Below are 22,284 nucleotides of genomic sequence, written 5' to 3' on the forward strand. Positions count from 1 at the left end.
AGAATAAAATCAAACATGATCTGAACAAAGGGCTCACCCGTGATTCAGCTGGCTGGCAGGAAAATACTGCAGGGAAGCCAGTCTCTCCACAGCACATTGTCAGTATGACCAGCATACAATTAAAAATTACTAGGCCTACAAATACACAGGAAAATGTCATCAACTTGAAAAAATGTTATCAATTTAATTAAAATCTTATCAATTAAAAAAAAGAAATGGAAATAGATCCAAAGATAAAACAGATGATCAAAATAGCAGCAAGAACTTTTAAAAAAAATTATCTATTGTTAAGCATGTCTCATGTGGGAACTCGGCCATGTCTGACTCTTTAAGACCCCATGGACTGTAGCTTACCAGGCTTCTCTGTCCATGGAATTTTCCTGGCAAGAATAACTGGAGTGGGTTGTCATTTCCTACTCCAACAGTTCTTTTGGACTAAGAGATCAAACCTGGGTCTCCTGCATTGTAAGCTGATTCTTATATTTTATTTTTTTAAATTAATTTCTTTTTTATTGAAGGATAATTGCTTTACAGAATTTTGTTGTTTTTTGTCAAATCTCAACATGAATCATCGATAGGTATACATATATCCCCTCCCTTTTGAACCTTCCTCTCATCTCCCTCTCCATCCAACCCCTCTAGGTTGTTACAGAGCCCCTGTTTGAGTTTCCTCAGCCATACAGCAAATTCCCGTTGGCTATCTATTTTGCATATGGTAATGTAAGTTTCCATGTTACTCTTTCCATACATCTCACCCTCTCCTCCCCTCTCCCCATGTCTGTAAGTCTATTCTCTATGTCTGTTTCTCCATTGCTGCCTGTAAATAAATTCTTCAGGACCATTTTTCTAGATTCTGTATATATGCATTAGAATATGATATTTATCTTTCTATTTCTGACTTATTTCACTCTGTATAATAGGCTCTAGGTTCATCCACCTCATTAGAACTGATTCAAATGTGATCCTTTTTATGACTGAGTAATATTCCATGGTATATATGTACCACACTTGTTTATCCATTCATCTCTCAGTGAACGTCTAGGTTGCTTCCCTGTTCTAGTTATTGTAAATTGTGCTGCAGTGAACACTGGGATACATGTGTCTCTTTCAGTTTTGGTTTCCTCAGGCTGTATGCCTAGGAGAGGGATTGCTGGGTCATATGGTAGTTTTATTCCTAGCTTTTTAAGGAATCTCCATACCATCTTCCATAGTGGCTATATCAATTTATATTCCCACCAACAGTGCAAGAGTGTTCCTTTTTCTCTACACCCTCTCCAGCATTTATTGTTTGTGGACTTTTTGGTGATGGCCATTCTGACCAGTGCACTTGAGGAGAATGTATATTCTTCTGCATTTGAATGGAATGTCCTGAAGATATAAGTTCAGTTCAGTCACTCAGTTGTGTCTGACTCTTTGTGACCCCATGAACCACAGCACTCCAGGCCTCCCTGTCCATCACCAACTCCCGGCATCCACCCAAACCCATGTCCATTGTATCAGTGATGCCATCCAACCATCTCATCCTTTGTCATCCCCTTCTCCTCCTGCCCTCAATCTTTCCCAGCATCAGGGTCTTTTGAAATGAGTCAGCTCTTCGCATCAGGTAGCCAAAGTACTGGACATTCAGCTTTAGCATCATTCCTTCCAAAAGAACATCCAGGACTGATCTCCTTTAGAATGGACTGGTTGGATCTCCTTGCAGTCCAAGGGACTCTCAAGAGTCTTCTCCAACACCATAGTTCAAAGGCATTAATTCTTTGGCGCTCAGCTTTCTTCACAGGCCAACTCTCACATCCATACATGACTTCTGGAAAAACCATAGCCTTGACTAGGTGGACCTTTGTTGGCAAAGTAATGTCTCTGCTTTTCAGTATGCTGTCTAGATTGGTCATAACTTTCCTTCTAAGGAGTAAGCGTCTTTTAATTTCATGGCTGCAGTCACCATCTGCAGTGATTTTGGAGCCCAAAAGAATAAAGTCTGACACTGTTTCCACTGTTTCCCCATCTATTTGCCATGAAGTGTTGGGACCGGGTGCCATGATCTTAGTTTTCTGAATGTTGAGATTTAAGCCAACTTTTTCCCTCTTCTCTTTCACTTTCATCAAGAGACTCTTTAGTTCTTCTTCACTTTCTGCCATAGAGGTGGTGTCATCTGCATACCTGAGGTTATTAATATTTCTCTCGGCAATCTTGATTCCAGCCTGTGCTTCCTGCAGTCCAGCGTTTCTTATGATGTACTCTGAGATCCATCTCATCTAATGTATCATTTAAGACTTGTGGTTCCTGTCTGCGATCCAAAAATCTGCAAGCAATAAATGCTGGAGAGGGTGTGGAGAAAAGGGAACCCTCCTACACTGTTGGTGGGAATGCAAACTAGTACAGCCACTATGGAGAACAGTGTGGAGATTCCTTAAAAAATTGCAAATAGAAGTACCTTATGACCCAGCAATCCCACTGCTGGGCATACACACCGAGGAAACCAGAATTGAAAGAGACACATGTACCCCAATGTTCATCGCAGCACTGTTTATAATAGCCAGGACATGGAAACAACCTATATGTCCATCAGCAGATGAATGGATAAGAAAGCTGTGGTACATATACACAATGGAGTATTACTCAGCCATTAAAAAGAATTCATTTGAATCAGTTCTGATGAGATGGATGAAACTGGAGCCGATTATACAGAGTGAAGTAAGCCAGAAAGAAAAACACCAATACAGTATACTAACACATATATATGGAATTTAGAAAGATGGCAATGACGACCCTGTATGCAAGACATGAAAAAAGACACAGCTGTGTATAACGGACTTTTGGACTCAGAGGGAGAGGGAGAGGGTGGGATGATTTGGGAGAATGGCATTGTAACATGTATACTATCATGTAAGAATCGAATCGCCAGTCTATGTCCAATGCAGGATACAGCATGCTTGGGGCTGGTGCATGGGGATGACCCAGAGGGATGTTATGGGGAGGGAGGTGGGAGGGGGGTTCATGTTTGGGAACACATGTACACCCGTGGTGGATTCATGTCAATGTATGGCAAAACCAATACAGTATTGTAAAGCAAAATAAAGTAAAAATAAAAATTAAAAAAAAAAAAACTTGTGGTTCCTTATTAATTTTCTGTTTTGATGATCTGTCCATTGGCCTGAGTAGGGGGTTAAAATCTACTGTTACTGTGTCACTGTCAATTTCTCCTTTTATGTCTGTTAGTGTTTGTCTTATGTATTGTGGTGCTCCTATGTTGGGTGTGTACATATTTACAATTGTTATGTTTTCCTCTTGGATTGATCCATTGATCATTATGTAGTATCCTACCTTGTCTCCTGTAATCTTCTTTGTTTTAAGGTCTGTTTTGTCTGATATGAGGACTGCTACTCCAGCTTTCTTTTGCTTCCCATTTGCATGGAATATATTTTTCCATCCTCTCACTTTCAGTCTATATATATCTTTAGGTCTGAAGTGGGTTTCTTGTAGACAGCATATACATGGGTCTTATTTTTATATCCATTCAGCCAGTCTGTGTCTTTTGGTTGCAGCATTTAATCCATTTACATTTAAAGTAATTATTGACATATATGTACTAATTACCATTTTCTTAATTGTTTGGGGTTGCTTTTGTAGATCTTTTTTTCTTCTCTGGTATTTCTTGACTATATAAGTCCCTTTAACATTTGTTGTAAAGCTGGTTTGGTGGTACTGAATTCTCTTAACTTTTGCCTGTCTGAAAAGCTTTTTATTTCTCCATTAATTTTGAATGAGATTCTTGCCAGGTACAGTAATCTTGGTTGATTTTTCCCTTTCAATACTTTAAATATATCCTGTCTTTCACTTCTGGCCTGCCGAGTTTCTGCTGAAAGATCAGCTGTTAAGCATTTGGGGTTTTGCTTGTATATCACTTGTTGCTTCTCCTTTGCTGCTTTTAATATTCTTTGTGTTTAGTCTTTGTTAGTTTGATTAGTATGTGTATTGGTGTGTTTCTCCTTGGGTTTATCCTGTATGGGACTCTTTGTGCCTCATGGATTTGATTTACTATTCCCTGTTGAGTGTTGGGGAAAAATTTCAACTATAATCTCTTCAATTTTCTCATACCCTTTCTTTCTCTCTTCTTCTGGGAACCCTATAATTCAAATGTTCTTGCATTTGATACTGTCTCAGAGGTCTCTGAGACTATCCTCAGTTCTTTTCATTCTTTTTGCTTTATTCTGCTCTTCAGAAGTTATTTTATTTCCACCATTTTATCTTCCAGCTCACTGATTTATTCTGCTTGAGATATTCTGCTGTTGAGTACATCTAGAGTATTTTTAATTTCAGTAACTGTGTTGTTTGTCTCTGTATGTTTACTCTTTAATTCTTCTATGTCTTTATTAATTGATTCTTGCATTTTGCCCATTTTGTCTTCAGGTTTTTTTTTTTATCATCTTTACTATCATTATTCTGAATTCTTTTTCAGGTAGTTTGACTATTTCCTCTTCATTTATTTGGACTTCTGTTTTTCTATTTTGTTCCTTCATTTGTGTAGTACCTCTCTGCCTTTTCTTTTCTTTTTTTTTTTTTTTTGAACTTATTGTGTTTGAAGTCACATTTTCCCAGGCTTTAAGGTTGAATTCTTTCTTTCTTTTGTTTTCTGCCCTCCTAAGGCTGGTCCAGTGATTGTGTAAGCTTTGTGTAGAGTGAGATTTGTGCTGAGTTGTTGCTTGTTTGTTTTCCCTGTGATTGGCAAGGCTGAGTGAGGTGGTAATCCTGTCTGCTAATGATTGAGTTTGTATTTTTGTTTTGTTTGTTGTTTAGATGAGGCATCCTGCACAGAATGCTACTGGTGGTTGGGTGATGTCCGGTCTTATATTCAAGTGGATTCCTTTGTGTGAGTTCTCACTATTTGATACTTAGTTCTCTGGTAGTCTAGGGTCTTGGGGTCAGTGCTTCCACTCCAAAGGCTTGATCTCTGGTCAGGAGTGAAGATTCCACAAGTGGTTTGTTATGGCATTAAGTGATATTAAAACAAAAATCAAAAAATGAGAAACCAAAGATGAGCCCTAGACACATGGCAGTTACAAAATCAGGCAAATAATAATGAAAATAATGAAATAAATATACACATATACATATACACAGATGAGCAAAGTCAAAACAGTCCTACAAAAATAAAGTACAGTAGATTGACCCAGTGAACAAAGGAAATCAAAAATTGTATTTACCAGTTAAGAATACAACTAACTAAAGCACGAATAGGAAAACAAAACTAAAGTAAGGTGCCAAGTGGGGAATAAAGCAATGAAAACCAAACTAACAAATACGTTGCGAGGAAAGAAAAGAACGAAAGAATAGATATGCAAAGTTAAATAGAGGTAGATGAAGAAGATGTATATACATTAAAGATTAACTTCAAGGAGAAAAGAACAGTAGACAAGGCAAATAAAAGAATAAATGTATAATCTGGACTGCTCAGAGGTATTTACAGAGTTATAATGGAGTAAAGACAATCTCTTTAACAAGTGGTGCTGGGAAAACTGGTCAACCACTTGTAAAAGAATGAAACTAGATCACTTTCTAACACCGCACACAAAAATAAACTCAAAATGGATTAAAGATCTAAATGTAAGACCAGAAACTATAAAACTCCTAGAGGAGAACATAGGCAAAACACTCTCTGACATAAATCACAGCAGGATCCTCTATGATCCACCTCCCAGAATTCTGGAAATAAAAGCAAAAATAAACAAATGGGATCTAATTAAAATTAAAAGCTTCTGCACAACAAAGGAAAATATAAGCAAGGTGAAAAGACAGCCTTCTGAATGGGAGAAAATAATAGCAAATGAAGCAACTGACAAACAACTAATCTCAAAAATATACAAGCAACTTATGCAGCTCAATTCCAAAAAAATAAACGACCCAATCAAAAAATGGGCCAAAGAACTAAATAGACATTTCTCCAAAGAAGACATACGGATGGCTAACAAACACATGAAAAGATGCTCAACATCACTCATTATCAGAGAAATGCAAATCAAAACCACAATGAGGTACCACTTCACACCAGTCAGAATGGCTGCGATCCAAAAATCTGCAAGCAATAAATGCTGGAGAGGGTGTGGAGAAAAGGGAACCCTCCTACACTGTTGGTGGGAATGCAAACTAGTACAGCCACTATGGAGAACAGTGTGGAGATTCCTTAAAAAATTGCAAATAGAACTACCTTATGACCCAGCAATCCCACTGCTGGGCATACACACCGAGGAAACCAGAATTGAAAGAGACACATGTACCCCAATGTTCATTGCAGCACTGTTTATAATAGCCAGGACATGGAAACAACCTAGATGTCCATCAGCAGATGAATGGATAAGAAAGCTGTGGTACATATACACAATGGAGTATTACTCAGCCATTAAAAAGAATTCATTTGAGTCAGTTCTGATGAGATGGATGAAACTGGAGCTGATTATACAGAGTGAAGTAAACCAGAAAGAAAAACACCAATACAGTATACTAACACATATATATGGAATTTAGAAAGATGGCAATGACGACCCTGTATGCAAGACATGAAAAAAGACACAGCTGTGTATAACGGACTTTTGGACTCAGAGGGAGAGGGAGAGGGTGGGATGATTTGGGAGAATGGCATTGTAACATGTATACTATCATGTAAGAATCGAATCGCCAGTCTATGTCCAATGCAGGACACAGCATGCTTGGGGCTGGTGCATGGGGATGACCCACAGAGATGTTATGGGGAGGGAGGTGGGAGGGGGGTTCATGTTTGGGAACACATGTAAGAATTAAAGATTTTAAAATTTAAAAAAAAATAAAAAAAAATTAAAAAAACAAAAAGCAATACTTTAATTAAAAAAAGAATAAATGTAGAAAAAAAGTCATAGGTTTTAAAAAATAAAATTATAAAAAAGAGAAAAGAAAAAAAAACAGAAGAAAGGAAACAGGAAAAAAGGGGAAAACTCCACAGAACTGCAAAAGCCCAACGTAGAGGCAGATGTTTATAACAAAAATAAAAAATGTGACTGAGTACACACGTATACATATGCAACTATAAGCGAAATCAAAACAGTCCAACAAAAAGTACAATAGACTGAGTATGCAGTGCTGCCAGGTACTCAGTAGACTGACCCAGTGAACAAAGGGAACCAATAATTCTATCTGCCAGTTAAGAATAAAACTAAGTAAAGTACAAACTGCACAACAAAGCTAAAGCAAGGTGCCAACTGAGGAATAAAGCAATGAAAATAAAACTAACAAATATGAAAAGAAAGACTAGATATGCAGAATTAAACAGAGGTAGATACAGAAGATTTATATATGTTAAAGGTTAACTGCAAGGGGGAAAGAACAGTAGGGAAAGCAAACAAGGGAATAAATGTAGAAAAAATAATAGGTTAAAAAATTAAAAAAGGAGAAAATCCACAAATTTGCAAAAGCCCAATGTAGAGACAGAAGTTTGTAACAATAAAAAATGTGACTGAGAGAAGAAAAAAAGCTCAAAAGCTTAATTACATTTCATAGTGCCGATAAAATAGACAACAGAGGGGAAAAAAAGAATCTACAGAACAAGTCAAAATATAAGAATAATTAATAAATATTTTTTCTTGAGTCACTGCTGTCAGAGTCCTTTCCCTCCCTGAGAGTCAGGGTCCACCTCACCTCCCTAGGATGCCCTCCAACATTGTGCTGGTCTCTGGACCTGCTGTGAGGGGAGCTCAGACTCTAATCCGGTCCTGTTCCTGTGTGTTCTTGCCTCCAATGTCCACAGCTATCATAACTGATGTGTTTTCTTTTGTGGGAGCTCTCAGTGCCCTTTTATATATTCCATAGACACAGAGCCTGCCTAGTTGATCATGTGGATTTAATCTGCAACTTTTACAGCTAATGGGAAGGTTTTGGGTCTTTTTCCTTAGGCACACTGCCCCTGGGTTTCAATTGTGGTTTTATTTCCACCTCTACATGTGGGTTGTCCACTGGGGTTTGCTCCTGAAGCTGCCCTGAGGACTTGGGTTGGCCCCTGTGAGTTGTGGAGGTGGTGCAGCTGCTTGGGTCGCAGGGGTTCTGGCAGCACCAGGTACTCAGTGGTGTTGGTGGCTAGGGCAGCAGGAAATACAGTGCCCTAGAAGGGTATGGCAACCAGTATTGGCCAATTCGCTCCACTGTTCCTGCCTGGCAAACTGTCCTCCCTGACAGAGGAGCCTGGCAGGCCACAGTCTACAGGGTCGCAAAGAGTTGGACACGACCGAAGTGACCCTGAGCACATAGACGCAAGAATTTTTGCCAGTGGCAGCTCTGCCCCAGTGAGAGTTGAGTGTGAAGGTGATGCAGCTGCTTGGCTTGCGGGGACCCTGGCGGCACCAAGTGGGCAGGGACACAGACTGCCTCCACCGCAGGAGTTGTGGCCCTCTCAGTCTTTTTTCGTGGAGAAGGAAATGACAACCCACTCCAGTATTCTTGCCTGGAGAATCCCAGGGACAGAGGATCCTGATGGGCTGCTGTCTATGGGGTCGCACAGAGTTGGACATGACTGAAGCGACTTAGCAGCAGCAGCAGCAGTCTTTTTTCGAGCCTCTTGTAGCTGGCAATCAGAGGGCCTCTTTGGCCAGTCTTTCTTTGTAGCTCCACCTGTTCAGGCACTTAGAGGGCTCCCTTTCCTGGGGTCCTTCTCTGTTGTTCAGTTTGTCAGGCACTTAAAGTAGCACCTTGGGTGGGGTCCTGCTCTGTAGTTAAGTGCATCAGGCGTTTGGTGGGCCAGTCTCTCTATTGTTTAGTGGCCGATTCTGGCATGCTGGGGAGAGAGGCTATGATGCTGGCTTCACCCACTACGCATGACTTGGCAGTATTGCCTTGCTTCCATGGCTGCCTGGTTCTCCTCCACAGACATTTCCCACCACAGCCTCCTCCTTCACCTCCCCTCAATCCATCTCTCCATGGTCAACAGCAGCCCTCGCCCTGGGATTTCTCCACAATCCCTAAGCTCCAGCTCCCAGCTTCTGCACCTTCCAGGGGACCTGCATCCCTGTCCAGAGTATGTATGGCTGCGGCAAGGACTGTCTGATTCTCATCCCACTGAGGCTTCCGCAGATCAGCTGTTTCACTCTTAGCCTTAAATATTTCTCATCTGACTCAGACAACTGCCCCGATGTGGGGATTGGACCCCTGCTTCAGTTCCCCCACCTGCCAAGAGCAGGTCCAGTCCTTCTAACACTCCTGTTTTCCCCCCTAGTTCCTTCATCCTTCCAAGTTTTTCATGGTTCTACATATTCTTTTCCACTGGTCAGGTACTCCTGTCTGCTCTCAGCTGGTGTTCTGCATGCACTTCTGTATCTGAAGGTGTATTCCTGATGTATCTGTGGAGAGAGATGTACTCCACATCCACCTACACCTCCACCGTCCCTCCACCGTCTTGTTCTCACTACTTGCAAGCAGATTCTTTACAGCTAAGCCACTGGGGAAGCCCAGTCTGTCTTATAAGTATGCTTAAAGACTTAAAGGAAAGAAAGAAAGTGAAGTCGCTCAGTCGTGTCCGACTCTGCAACCCCATGGACTGCAGCCTACAACACTCCTCTGTCCATGGGATTTTCCAGGCAAGAGTACTGGAGTGGGTTGCCATATCCTTCTCCAGGGGATCTTCCTGACCCAGGGATTGAACCTGGGTCTCCTGCATTGTAGGCAGACCCTTTAATTTAGAAACTATTAGAATAATATAATTAGAAAATAGATTGGGGGCCATAGAAGATAAATGAAAGTATCAAAAAAACATATTAAAATTTAGTAGTTTTACATACAGTATTTGAAATAGAAATTTTGACAGGTGAACCTGACATCATATTGTATACTGCTGAACAAGTTATTATTCAACATGTAGCCAGATAAAAATAATTCATACAATAAGAAAAACAGAAGAAAAATAATGGGGGCTGATCCAGGGCTACAGTAACCAATGATTTAGCATCTGTGTAATTGTAGGTCCATAGGAAAGGAAAGAAAACTCAGTGGATGTGAGTTTGAGCAAGCTCTGGGAGGTGGTGAAATATAGGGAAACCCGGCATGCTGCACTCCATGGGGTTGTAAAGTTGGACACTGAGCAACAGAATAATAACAACACGGAAAGGAACAGAAACATGTGAGTCAGAAAAATATTTTGAATTATAATAGGCCTTTTATACTAAATTAAATTTCAGAAGTCAGTTTTCAAAGCCAAGAAGCTCAACTGCAATATATACAAAATGTAAATATGTCCAAACAAATAGAAATGTGAAATACAAAACTAAGAAACCTTGGCATATTATAGTCAATTTGTTGCATGTAAAAGCTAAAGAGATAATCTTAAAAGCTGCAGAAGACAATTGCCACATTTTATGCAGAAGAAAAATGATATAAATGATGGATGACTTTTCATCAAGAACAGGGATGCCAAAAGATATCTAAAGTGCTGAGAGGGAAAAGAAAAATAAAACTCTTCAAATTCCCTTTCTTCAAAAGTGAGAAGAAATATATACCTATTCAGTTAAAAAGTTAAAAAAAAAAAACCTTGAGAGAATTTATTGCAAGCAATATACAGACTGCAATAAATGCTAAAGAAAATCCCCAAGGACCAAAGGAAACTATACCATATGGAAATTACAGCCCAAATAAATGGAGGACACTGAAAATGATGAGTGGATGAATATAAAAGATTACTTTTTTGCTTTGAAAGACAATTGGCATATAACACAGATATAACATTTTATTGGGAGTACATATTTAGAGGTAAAGTATACAAAAATAATGACACAAACTATTGGGAAAGTGGAATTTAATATTATAAATCCTAAAACATTTTACATAAATAATACCATGCCTAACTTAAAATAGACTCTATAAGGTAGAAGAGAACTAGGTATTAATACCTAAGCATTTTTTTTGTTTGCTTGTAAAGATGGGTAGTTCAAAAACCTATAAAGTAATTAGAATTACTATTAAGTTAGCTCACTTAATCTAAAAGGATGTGGGGAAGGAGGAACAAGGAGAAAAGACAGAAAACAAAGCTGGAAAACAAATAGCAAGATTGTAGAAATTACCCCAAATCTACCAATGACTGCTTTGAATGCAAATTTTCATTAAAAGGTAGAAAATTTCAGAAAAGGTACAAAAATGAAGCCCCAAATACATTCTGTACACATAGATGCTCTAAACAGAAACAGAGAACTGTGAAGTGAAATCACTTGAAAATACTTTATGCAAATGTTACTGCTATGCCTCCATTAATAAACTAGTTAGGTTTAAAAACAAGTATTACCAGCATAAAGAGGAAATTAAATGACAAAATTTAAGTAAGAAATAAGAGAAATCCAAACTGGAAGTTATAATATTGTCTTTTAATATTTGACCTAAAGAATTGTAAATACACAGAAAGTCTGTATACAGTGTTAACCAGTGTGCATGAAGTGTGTGCATGTATAGCACTGAGGACTTACACACCTGTTTTAAGGGCACATGGACTAGAAGCCATGATAAGACCTCATGTAGGGCCATAAGATACATCCAAAAAATATCAAATACTGAGATACGGTGTTTCTTTTTGCCTATTAAACTAGTTTTTCAAGAAACAAAAGCCCTAACTTGAAGTGTTGTGGATTCCCATGGCAAGTCCAATTTTAAGCTTGCTAAAATCCTGGAGTAGAAAATTGCAACCCACTTCAGTATCTTTCCCTGGAAAATTCCATGAACAGAAGAGCCTGCTGGGCTACAGTCCATGGGGTCCCAAAGAGTGGGACATGACCTAGCGACTGAGTACATATGCACAAAATTCTGAATATGTAATAATCGTTTCAAATCAGAACAAACCAGCTCCTGCACGTGCCACTAATAGCACGTATACTAAAGCTATATAGTATATATGGTATGCTGTTATATCTATTATATAACAAAACTAAATCATAAATCAACAAAACACAGCAAAACTAAATTAAAACAATAAAAAATAAGATGTAAAAACGATACAAATAACTGGAAACTTAAAAGATACATTTATAAATCAGCTCTAGATCAAAATGAAAGGACAAGAGATTCATAAGTATTTTGAGCTAAAACATAATGAAAATTATAACGAATAGGGACAATAAATGTTGAGAAAAATGTATAGCTTGAAAAGTCCATATTAAAAAACCAAATTATTTAAAATCATTTATTTCTATTTTAAGAAGTTAGAAGAAAGAGTAAGCAAAGTGATTAATATATTATAATTAAAGTAATTAGAAGGAAATAAATAGAAAAGATAGGAGAACTGAAAGAAACAGAAAATGGGAAAATCATAGAAAAAATTTTTAAAAAGCTTATTTAAGGAGGCCAGAAATGCTGTCGTTCTAAAGTTCTACAAGAACATTGCAAGGGAAGAAATTATAAATAAAGATCTTTCCTGAAGTTAGACACAAAAAAATGCATTATAAAATATTAGCAAGTCTAATCAAGCCATATATACCCAGTAGAGATCATTGCAAGAAGACAACATTGGTTTAACATTTGAAAATTAGTTAATTCAACATAAAGTAGTTAATTAACAACATACAGTAGAAAAATCATATATGTAAATAAATGCAGAAAAATTACTTGACAAAATTGAAATTACTCATGATAATATTCTTCACAAGCTAGGAACAGAAGAAAACTTCTTCAGCCTGATAAATAGCATCTACAAAATAACTCTTACTATAGTAATCATTAAGGCTAATTACTGAACACATCCAAGCCATATGATTATCTCGATAGATGCAGAGAAGGCCTTTGACAAAATTAAACATCCATTTATGATAAAAACTCTCCAGAAAGCAGGAATAGAAGGAACATACCTCAACATAATAAAAGCTATATATGACAAACCCACAGCAAACATTGTCCTCAGTGGTGAAAAATTGAAAGCATTTCCCCTAAAGTCAGGAACAAGACAAGGGTGCCCACTTTCACCACTACTATTCAACGTAGTTCTGGAAGTTCTGGCCACAGCAATCAGAGCAGAAAAAGAAATAAAAGGAATCCAAATTGGAAAAAAAGAAGTAAAACTCTCACTGTTTGCAGATGACATGATCCTCTACATAGAAAACCCTAAAGACTCCACCAGAATATTACTAGAGCTCATCAATGAATATAGTAAAGTTGCAGGATATAAAACCAACACACAGAAATCCCTTGCATTTCTATACACTAATAATGAGAAAGTAGAAAAAGAAATTAAGGAAACAATTTTATTCACCATTGCAATGAAAAGAATAAAATACTTAGGAATATATCTATCTAAAGAAACTAAAGATCTATATATAGAAAACTATAAAACACTGATGAAAGAAATCAAAGAGGACACTAATAGATGGAGAAATATACCATGTTCATGGATCAGAAGAATCAATATAGTGAAAATGAGTATACTACCCAAAGCAATTTACAAATTCAATGCAATCCCTATCAAGCTACCAGCGGTATTTTTCACAGAACTAGAACAAATAATTTAAAGATTTATATGGAAATACAAAAAACCTCAAATAGCCAGAGCAATCTTGAGAAAGAAGAATGGAACTGGAGGAATCAGCTTGCCTGACTTCAGGCTCTACTACAAAGCCACAGTCATCAAGACAGCATGGTACTGGCACAAAGACAGAAATATAGATCAATGGAACAAAATAGAAAGCCCAGAGATAAATCCATACACCTATGGACACCTTATCTTCAACAAAGGAGGCAAGAATATACAATGGAGTAAAGACAATCTCTTTAACAAGTGGTGCTGGGAAAACTGGTCAACCACTTGTAAAAGAATGAAACTAGATCACTTTCTAACACCACAGACAAAAATAAACTCAAAATGGATTAAAGATCTAAATGTAAGACCAGAAACTATAAAACTCCTAGAGGAGAACATAGGCAAAACACTCTCTGACATAATTTACAGCAGGAGCCTCTGAATGGGAGAAAATAATAGCAAATGAAGCAACTGACAAACAACTAATCTCAAAAATATATAAGCAACTTATGCAGCTAAACTCCAGAAAAATAAATGACCCAATCAAAAAATGGGCCAAAGAACTAAATAGACATTTCTCCAAAGAAGACATACAGATGGCTAACAAACACGAAAAGATGCTCAATGTCACTCATTATTAGAGAAATGCAAATCAAGACCTCAGTGAGGTACCACTTCACACCAGTCAGAATGGCTTCAATCCAAAAGTCTGCTAGCAATAAATGCTGGAGAGGGTGTGGAGAAAAGGGAACCCCCTTACACTGTTGGTGGGAATGCAAACTAGAACAGCCACTATGGAGAACAGTGTGAGATTCCTTAAAAAATTGCAAATAGAACTGCCTTATGACCCAGCAATCCCACGTCCCCATTAAAATGAGGCATAAGTCAAGTATATCCCCTTCTCATCTTTTCTATTCAACAATATACTTGAGGTTATGGCCAGTGCAGTAAGGAATGGAAAAGAAATACAATATAAAAAATTTAGGAAAGGAGACAATAAAATAAAAATAAAATAAAAATAAAAAATAAAAATAAAGACAATAAAATTGTCTTTGCAAATGACATATATATTCACATAGAAGATAGTAAGGCACTTACAAATACATTTCTATGGCTGATAAACAACCATACAAGAATATGTATATTTATTTATGCTGACTACAAATTAAAAATAATGTGAATGTTGATTTATAGCAAGCATGTTCAGTTCAGTTCATTTCAGTTGCTCAGTCATGTCCGACTCTTTGCGACCCCATGAATCGCAGCACGCCAGGCCTCCCTGTCCATCACCAACTCCCGGAGTTCACTAAGATTCACGTCCATCGAGTCAGTGATGCCATCCATCCATCTCATCCTCTGTCGTCCCCTTCTCCTCCTGCCCTCAATCCCTCCCAGCATCAGAGTCTTTTTCCAGTGAATCAACTCTTCGCATGAGGTGGCCTGAACATGCGTAAATACCTAGAAATAAAATTAACAAAAATGCAAAACCTCAATATTGAAAATTACAAAACTGTGAAACATTGATGAAGCAACTATAGACCTCAAGAAATGGGGAGATACACCATGGCCATAAATTGGGAAAATCCAGCTTTTTAAAAATCACTCTCCCAAATTGATACATAGATATAGTAAAATTCCTATCAAAATTCCAGAGAAATTAAGAAACCTGTCAAAAAATTACATGGATCCCCTAATACTTTAACTTTTTCACTTCACTTTCAGTGAACAGAGTAAAGGCAGAAAATTCTTTGAGTTTCCTGTCTGAAACCAACTTGTGTGAATTTAAGCAAAGTGTTTAATTTCTCTGAATTTCACTGTTCCTTTTTTTAATTTGAATAGTATAAAATGCGTGTATTGACACTTAAATTAGATAATGCATATTAGGTACCACTATTATAGCTAAAGGGATCCAATAAATCATAATGCTAGGTTTATATATATGTGTATGTATGTATATATATATATGTATGTGCATATATGTATATATATATATTTTTTGTCTGAAAGTCTTTAGCTGAGCTTAAATCCTTACTGGTGAGTAAAAAATTATAAGAAAAAGGATCTTGGTGTAAATGCTAACTTACTGCTTTGGGGCATCACTTTGCTGCTCTATAAAACATGGGGGTTGTATGGTCTCCAGGGTACGTCTCCAGCTTTCATATCTTAAGAGTTTAAATGCACTTAAAACTGCCTTCTGAAGACTTGGCAAGTGAGTTATAGATTATTTCTCCAGGGTCCTATGGCAAGACTGTTTCAGAGTCAGCATTTGAACTTGGTGGCCCTCTTTCAAGTCGAAGTTAAGACCTCATCCTTTCTCCAACTTTTATAGCATCCACAGGAAATGGCTGCAGAGTTGCTTAATCAATCTCCTAATGAACCAAACACAAATGCTCAATATATTAATGTTCAGTTTCCTCCTGTGGCCCCCAAACTTTCTTTCTCTTATAAATGGGCAAAGTCTCGCTCACTGTTTCGGTCTGAATTAGTCTGTTTTGTCATGGTCCTAAAAGTATTATAAACACATCATTTCTGTCTTTCTCACATTTTTTATAGTTGAGTTGAAAGTGTTAATTTCAAAGTTGACGTATATGCCTTTAAAAAAACAGAGCTGATTGAGTGATTTTCCCCTTGAGTTCTTAAGTTCCTGTGCTTGATGCCAAGAACATTCACAGCTCTGAAATTGTGGGAAGGGTTTGCTGCAGTACACATTTAATAGGCTCTATGTCCACAGGGCTGAACCATTCCCTCATTAGATGTAAACAGCTTTAAATTGGTGTTCTAAATATCTCACAGTTCCCCATGAGACGGTTTGGTTGCTTTATGTATGTGTGAAAATAATTAGTATCTTAAGTATCACAACTTCAAACTCCTGTTAGAGATGACATAATCACATCTCCCCTATTCCTGCAGTGTAATCAGAGGTGTTGTTTAGTAAGATACTTTTGTCTGGCTGCTAGGGGATGATCCTAACAGGTTCGTTTGGATATGATGTTTCATAATGCAGATATTTTCATATATTTTGCCATTCCATCACACATGCAATGTCTTTTTATTTGTTAAAATTTGAACATAATTCTGACTCAGTTTTTCAGTTCTCTGACTCAGAGTGACTTCAAAGAAGCTTTATCAAACAGCTCAAACCACCTGAATCTGAGCCTGAGACTGGTTGTTATGGTGTGTGTGTGTGATGGTGGTGGGGAAAATTCATTGATTCCATTTTGTTACTGTTTTGAGGAATATTTGGTGTGTCTCTTCTTTAGTGAGTTTTGTTTGTCCTTTTTATCTAACATTTCACACTTCTCGAAATAAAGTGGCTTATAATATCTTACTATCTTTTGAATTGCTGCAGAATTCCTAGAGATGTCCTATTTTTTTTTTTCCTGCAATTTCTGGTTTTGTCTTTCCTATTTTTTTTGTGTCTCATCAGAGTTTTGTCAGTTTTTTAAAAAAATTTTCTCCATTGCTTTTGTTGTTTCCAGTTATTCTAACACAGAGAGTCTTGTTTACTTGTGCTTGGATATCTTTGACTATGTATTGATTTGGAAAATAATTTTCAGAGATAATTTGAGGCTGAAGATGCAGATTTAAATTTTATTCTGCCCTCTGGTGTTGGGCAGGGGTGTGGGATGCTGAGAGTCTAGACAATCTGCAACTGCTAAATGGTAAATTCTCTGGACCAGTCAGTGGACACAATTTGGTGGTGTACGTTCACTCAAGCACATGTTTACTTCTGGTTCTCTTTCACTGTATCAACTAGGAGTAAGGAGAACAAATGCTACTCTGATGATTTAAGAGACATCTATCCTCATAAAGCCATCGTTGTCAGAAGGGCTGGGGCAGCCATAGGGAAGGCAGGACCTGGATTGCATGTGGAGGACTCCCTGGACACTGTTATGAGTGACCTAAGTCGCCTGCAGCAAAGATGTAGGTACTTTCTGGGAAAAGCCTCACAGCTCTTGGGACTCTGGTACAGGCATTCTTTCTGCTGATTTGACAGAATCTAAAATGGACCCCTACTGGATGAGAGATTCTTGGAAAGGAAATCTCCAGGTTTCCTGACTCTCAAATAAAGAGAAGAATGCAGAAAGGAATGAGGATGAATACTGCACACCAAAAGAAAGTCAGAACTCAACATCCAGCATGCTTACAATTGAGGGTGATCCCCCCAGGCACCCATTTAATTGGTGCCATATCATGATTCTTTCTAACTAGTTGCTTTCAATTTCTCTTACCCTGTTAAGTCCTCAGATTCTTTATAGTTTCACTGATGTTTCTTCAGGAAAGGCAATTGCCTTCAATGCAAAAGAGAGGTGGGATTTACTCTCAGTTATGCCTCAGTTTTTCTGAGATTTGATTGCATAAATTTACCTATTTCTATAGCTCTTTGATGCTTTTACCTTTTTAAGTTTTTCTCAATGGAAATGCTAATATGAGTCACACATGCATTTCTTTACAAGTAGTGAAAGCCCTGCATTCTCTTTTTAAAGAGAGAAATACTATTCATTAATAGAAGGAGGAAGTCTAACCATGTTTAATCATCCTCTCAAATAGGTTAAAATGAAGAGAACATGAAAGTGATGGTGCTAAATACATTTTTGAGTTGAGAAGTCTCAACGGAAAATTGAGTCCAGTATAGGAAAACTGAAGAGTTTTGTTTTAATGAGCTCAGAATCTGTTGTCTTTTTTTTTTTTGGGGGGGGTGGAAGTAATCCAGATGCCTTCATTCAGCTTATTTTCTTCTTTAAAAGATGTTTCCCCAAAACTTCAGAATAAAAGCAAATGATGAGGAAAGAGATGGAAATAATAAAAGATGGTTGAGATTGGACTTTGCCAGAAAAAAATAATCGAACTACATAATAGAACAAAATTACTTTAAAAAGTAAAAATAAGACGATTAAAGCTGAAGCTCCAGTACTTTGGCCACCTCATGCGAAGTTGACTCATTGGGAAAGACTCTGATGCTGGGAGGGATTGGGGGCAGGAGGAGAAGGGGACAAGCGAGGATGAGATGGCTGGATGGCATCACTGACTCGATGGCCATGAGTCTGAGTGAACTCCGGGAGATGGTGATGGACAGGGAGGCCTGGCATGCTGTGATTCATGGGGTCGCAAAGAGTCGGACACGACTGAGCGACTGAACTGAACTGAACCCTTGGGCAATCTGAAGAATCAAGCTGTCATTACACAAACCTCTTTGAAGAATGGCACACAAATATATGATGCTTTGTACCTAGAGCAGTTCCCAAAAACATTTTAGAGCTTCTAGAAGAGTCATGAGAAAAGAATCATTGAACATTGAACCACATGGTTTCAATGCCAAATAGTTCCCAAAGCTGCATCATTTACAGCCAAAAAGAAACTTTAAATCTTCACAGAATCTGGTTCATTACCAGGAAAAAAATCCCCATGCCTAAAATAGTTCTGATTTTAAAAAACTCAGCCTACACAGAAAATGTCGATGATGAGTGTAAGACTCTGCAGTATTGCATGCTATAGATATCTGGTTCAGGAATGCTACAGCACATTGAAAACAGCTTTTCCTTTTTTAGTCTAGCCGTGTGTTTTTTTGTAAAGTGAAGTGCTAAAATTCACTGCCCTAGAATCTTATATTTCTTTTCAAGACATACATGACTCTGCTAAGATATATCCAATGTATAATTTTAAAAAGTAAGAGAGATGAAAGAGTCAGCTCTGGAGAACAGAGTTTCCTTCAAAATTAAAGATATGAAATTAATGGAAACGTGTTCAATGGGTCTTTCAACAGATATCTGTGAACTGCCTTCTATGTTGATGCCATTGTCTACACTGTGCTAAAGAAATGGAACTGGACACCCAGAAGGGGAAATAGCGCAGACTCTACAGCTACTTGCTTCTGTGCTTACATATTTGGGGAAATTGCAAAGTGTAATGGGATGTATACATGTGGAACCTGAGCCAAACTTGAGGAATAAAGAAGTTTTATGTGAAGAAATGATGCATATTCTGAAATCTGAATGATGAGGGGTCCATTCTGGTCAAAGAGTGCAGGGGTGGGAAAAGTGAGCTGAAAGCATAGCACTTGCACTGGGACACTCAGATTACATTCATTTGGCTAAAATAATGCTTTATTTTCTCTTTAAAAAAATGTTTACAACTAGAGTGCTGGTGATGGTTTAGCCCCTAAGTCATGTCCAACTCTTGTGACCCACCGGGCTTTTCTGTCCATGAGATTTTGCAAACAAGATTGTGGGAATGGGTTGCCATTTCCTTCTCCAATTTTACAACTTTATTAAGGCATAACTGACAGATGAAAAATCGCACATTTAATATATACATTCTGATGCATTTGGACATATGCATGTATCAGGGATAGCATCACCACTATCAAGGTACCAAGCATGCCCATCATCTCTTAAAGTTTCCTGTGTCCCTTTGCTCTGTGTGTGGTTGTATGTACATGTGAAGAACATGCAATATGAAATTACTCTCTTTGTAAATTTTTAAATGCATGCTATGGTCTGAAAGTTTGTTGTTGTTATTGTTCAGCTGCCAAATCGTGTCCAACTCTGACTCCATGAACTGCAGCGCATCAGGCTTTCCTGTCCTTCTCTAACTCTCAGAGTTTGCTCAAACTCATGTCTATTGAGTCAGTAATGTCATCCAACCATCTCATCCCTTGTTGCCACCTTCTCCTCTTGCCCTCAATCTTGCAAATATTTTCTCCTGTTCTGTACATTGCCTTTTCACTTCATTGTTGGTTTCCCTTGCTGTGCGGAAACTTCTTAGTTTGATGTCATCTTTCTTGATAGTTTTGCTCTTTGTTGCCTGGACTTTTGACGTCATATCCAAAACAAATCATTGCCCAGACCAATGTCAAGAAGCTTCTTTCTATGTTTGCTCCTAGGAGTTTTATAGTTTCAAGTCTTATAGTTTCAATTAAATCTGATAAAGAAATCTTGAGAAAGTTTGAGGAGGTGTTGGGACCAGACCATGAAAACACTTATAAATATGTGGTTCCTTTTATGCTATGTCCTGAGAGCTTTTGAAAACCATAAAGGATTTTCAAGGAAGGGAGAACATATTCTGATCCACCTGAGAAATAGCCATCGTATATGGCAGATTATTAGGTAGACACAGAGCCAGAACTAGGAACCCCATCCAGGAGGCACTTCACCAGTGTAGCAAAAAGTTACTGTGTTTGAACTAGAGTGGAGACAATTGGAATGAAAAAAAAAAAAAAAGATGGAATCTAGTAACATTTAGGAGATGGAACTATTAGGGTTGATGGTCACTGGATCTGCTGGACTCCAGAATAACTATTTCTGAGCTGATTACTATGTGGAGATTGTGGATGTGAGGCAAAAGACAAGGAGCAAAGCTGTGGGGGAGAAAGTGGGAACTCAGGTTTTTAGATTATGACTTTGAGTTTTCTATGCAGAGGCAAGGTAAGAATAAAGACCGCAGCTACACACATGAGTGTGAATTCCAGGCAGGAAGTCAGCAATGAAACCACAAATTTGGAAGCAAGGGGACTGTGAATCATAGAACTGACTACAGAAATAGATGTGGGTACCCAGAAAGCATAGAAAGAGGCTTTAGGACAGAACCCCTAGCAACACTCTTCTGTGAGAAATGGTCCTGGAGGAGCAACCGGAAAGGAGGCCCAGTGAGAGGATGCTTTTCCCGTCTTACAGCAGATGGGTGAAAAATTTGCATCTAAAACTGGGGTCTGTCCAGTTTTCCTTACACTTTCTCATGCTAGCCCCAGCGAACCTGCTCTTGAACAAGAAATTTAAATAAACAGGAAGACCACGCATATCTGATAAAAGAGCATGACCCAACAGATCAACCAAGCTGCTGTTTGAAACCAGTGACTGAGAGAATGACTCTTGGTACTCAATGAACATGAACTTGAGCAAACTTCCAGAGATAGTGGAGGACAGAGGAGTCTGGCATGCTGCAGTCCGTGGGGTCGCAAAGAGTCCGACAGGACTTAGTGACTGAATAACAACAAAAGTCTCCTTGAGTTGAGTCTTCTTACTTGTCAAAAAAGCACTCATTATATCTACCTGAATTGGTCACCGTGAAGTTTAAACAAGATAATCACATGAAAGTACCCAGTACATGGTTACAATACAGATGCAACCTGTGTTAAAACTGCATCTGCAGAAAAAGGAAAGACATTTGGAATTGATCTTTCTATAACCATTCCCGCCCTGGCTCAGAAGGTAACGAATTTGCCTGCAATGCAGGAGACCCAGATTCGATCCCTGGGTCGGAAAGATCCCCTGGAGAAGGGAATGGCTACCAACTCCAGTATTTTTTGCCTGGAGAATTCCATGGACAGAGGAGCCTGGGGGGCTACAGTCCATGGGGTCACAAGGAGTTGGACATGACTGAGCAACTAACACTTTCACTTTTCTGTCACTGCACAATAGTATTCAAATGCATTGACAGATATTGTTGAAATACAGAAAGATTTTCTGTTGGAATGGGAAATTACATCTCCTGAGTGAGCTCAGAGAACAGAGAAATAAACAGCAAGGAGGAAACACCATGGCCAAGGCCAGAGAAGGGGAGTGTGGATGAAGTCAACCCAAGCTCTTCAGAATTCCAGGGCTGCTCTGCCTATCTGGCCACCATCATCGAAAGCAACAGGAGCCGTGGGATGGCAAAGGCGGCCTTCTGAAGGGCAGAGGAGACCAACTGCCACTGGACGCTGAACTGAAGGCCTCACGTGGATCCCATGGGCAGAGGGTCCTCTGAGCAGCCGCGCCCTAGCCCAGCAGGTTAATCAGTTTCCT

The sequence above is a fragment of the Capricornis sumatraensis genome, chromosome 4 (genome assembly GCF_032405125.1).
Source record: "Capricornis sumatraensis isolate serow.1 chromosome 4, serow.2, whole genome shotgun sequence".
NCBI classification, from domain to species: Eukaryota; Metazoa; Chordata; class Mammalia; order Artiodactyla; family Bovidae; genus Capricornis; species Capricornis sumatraensis.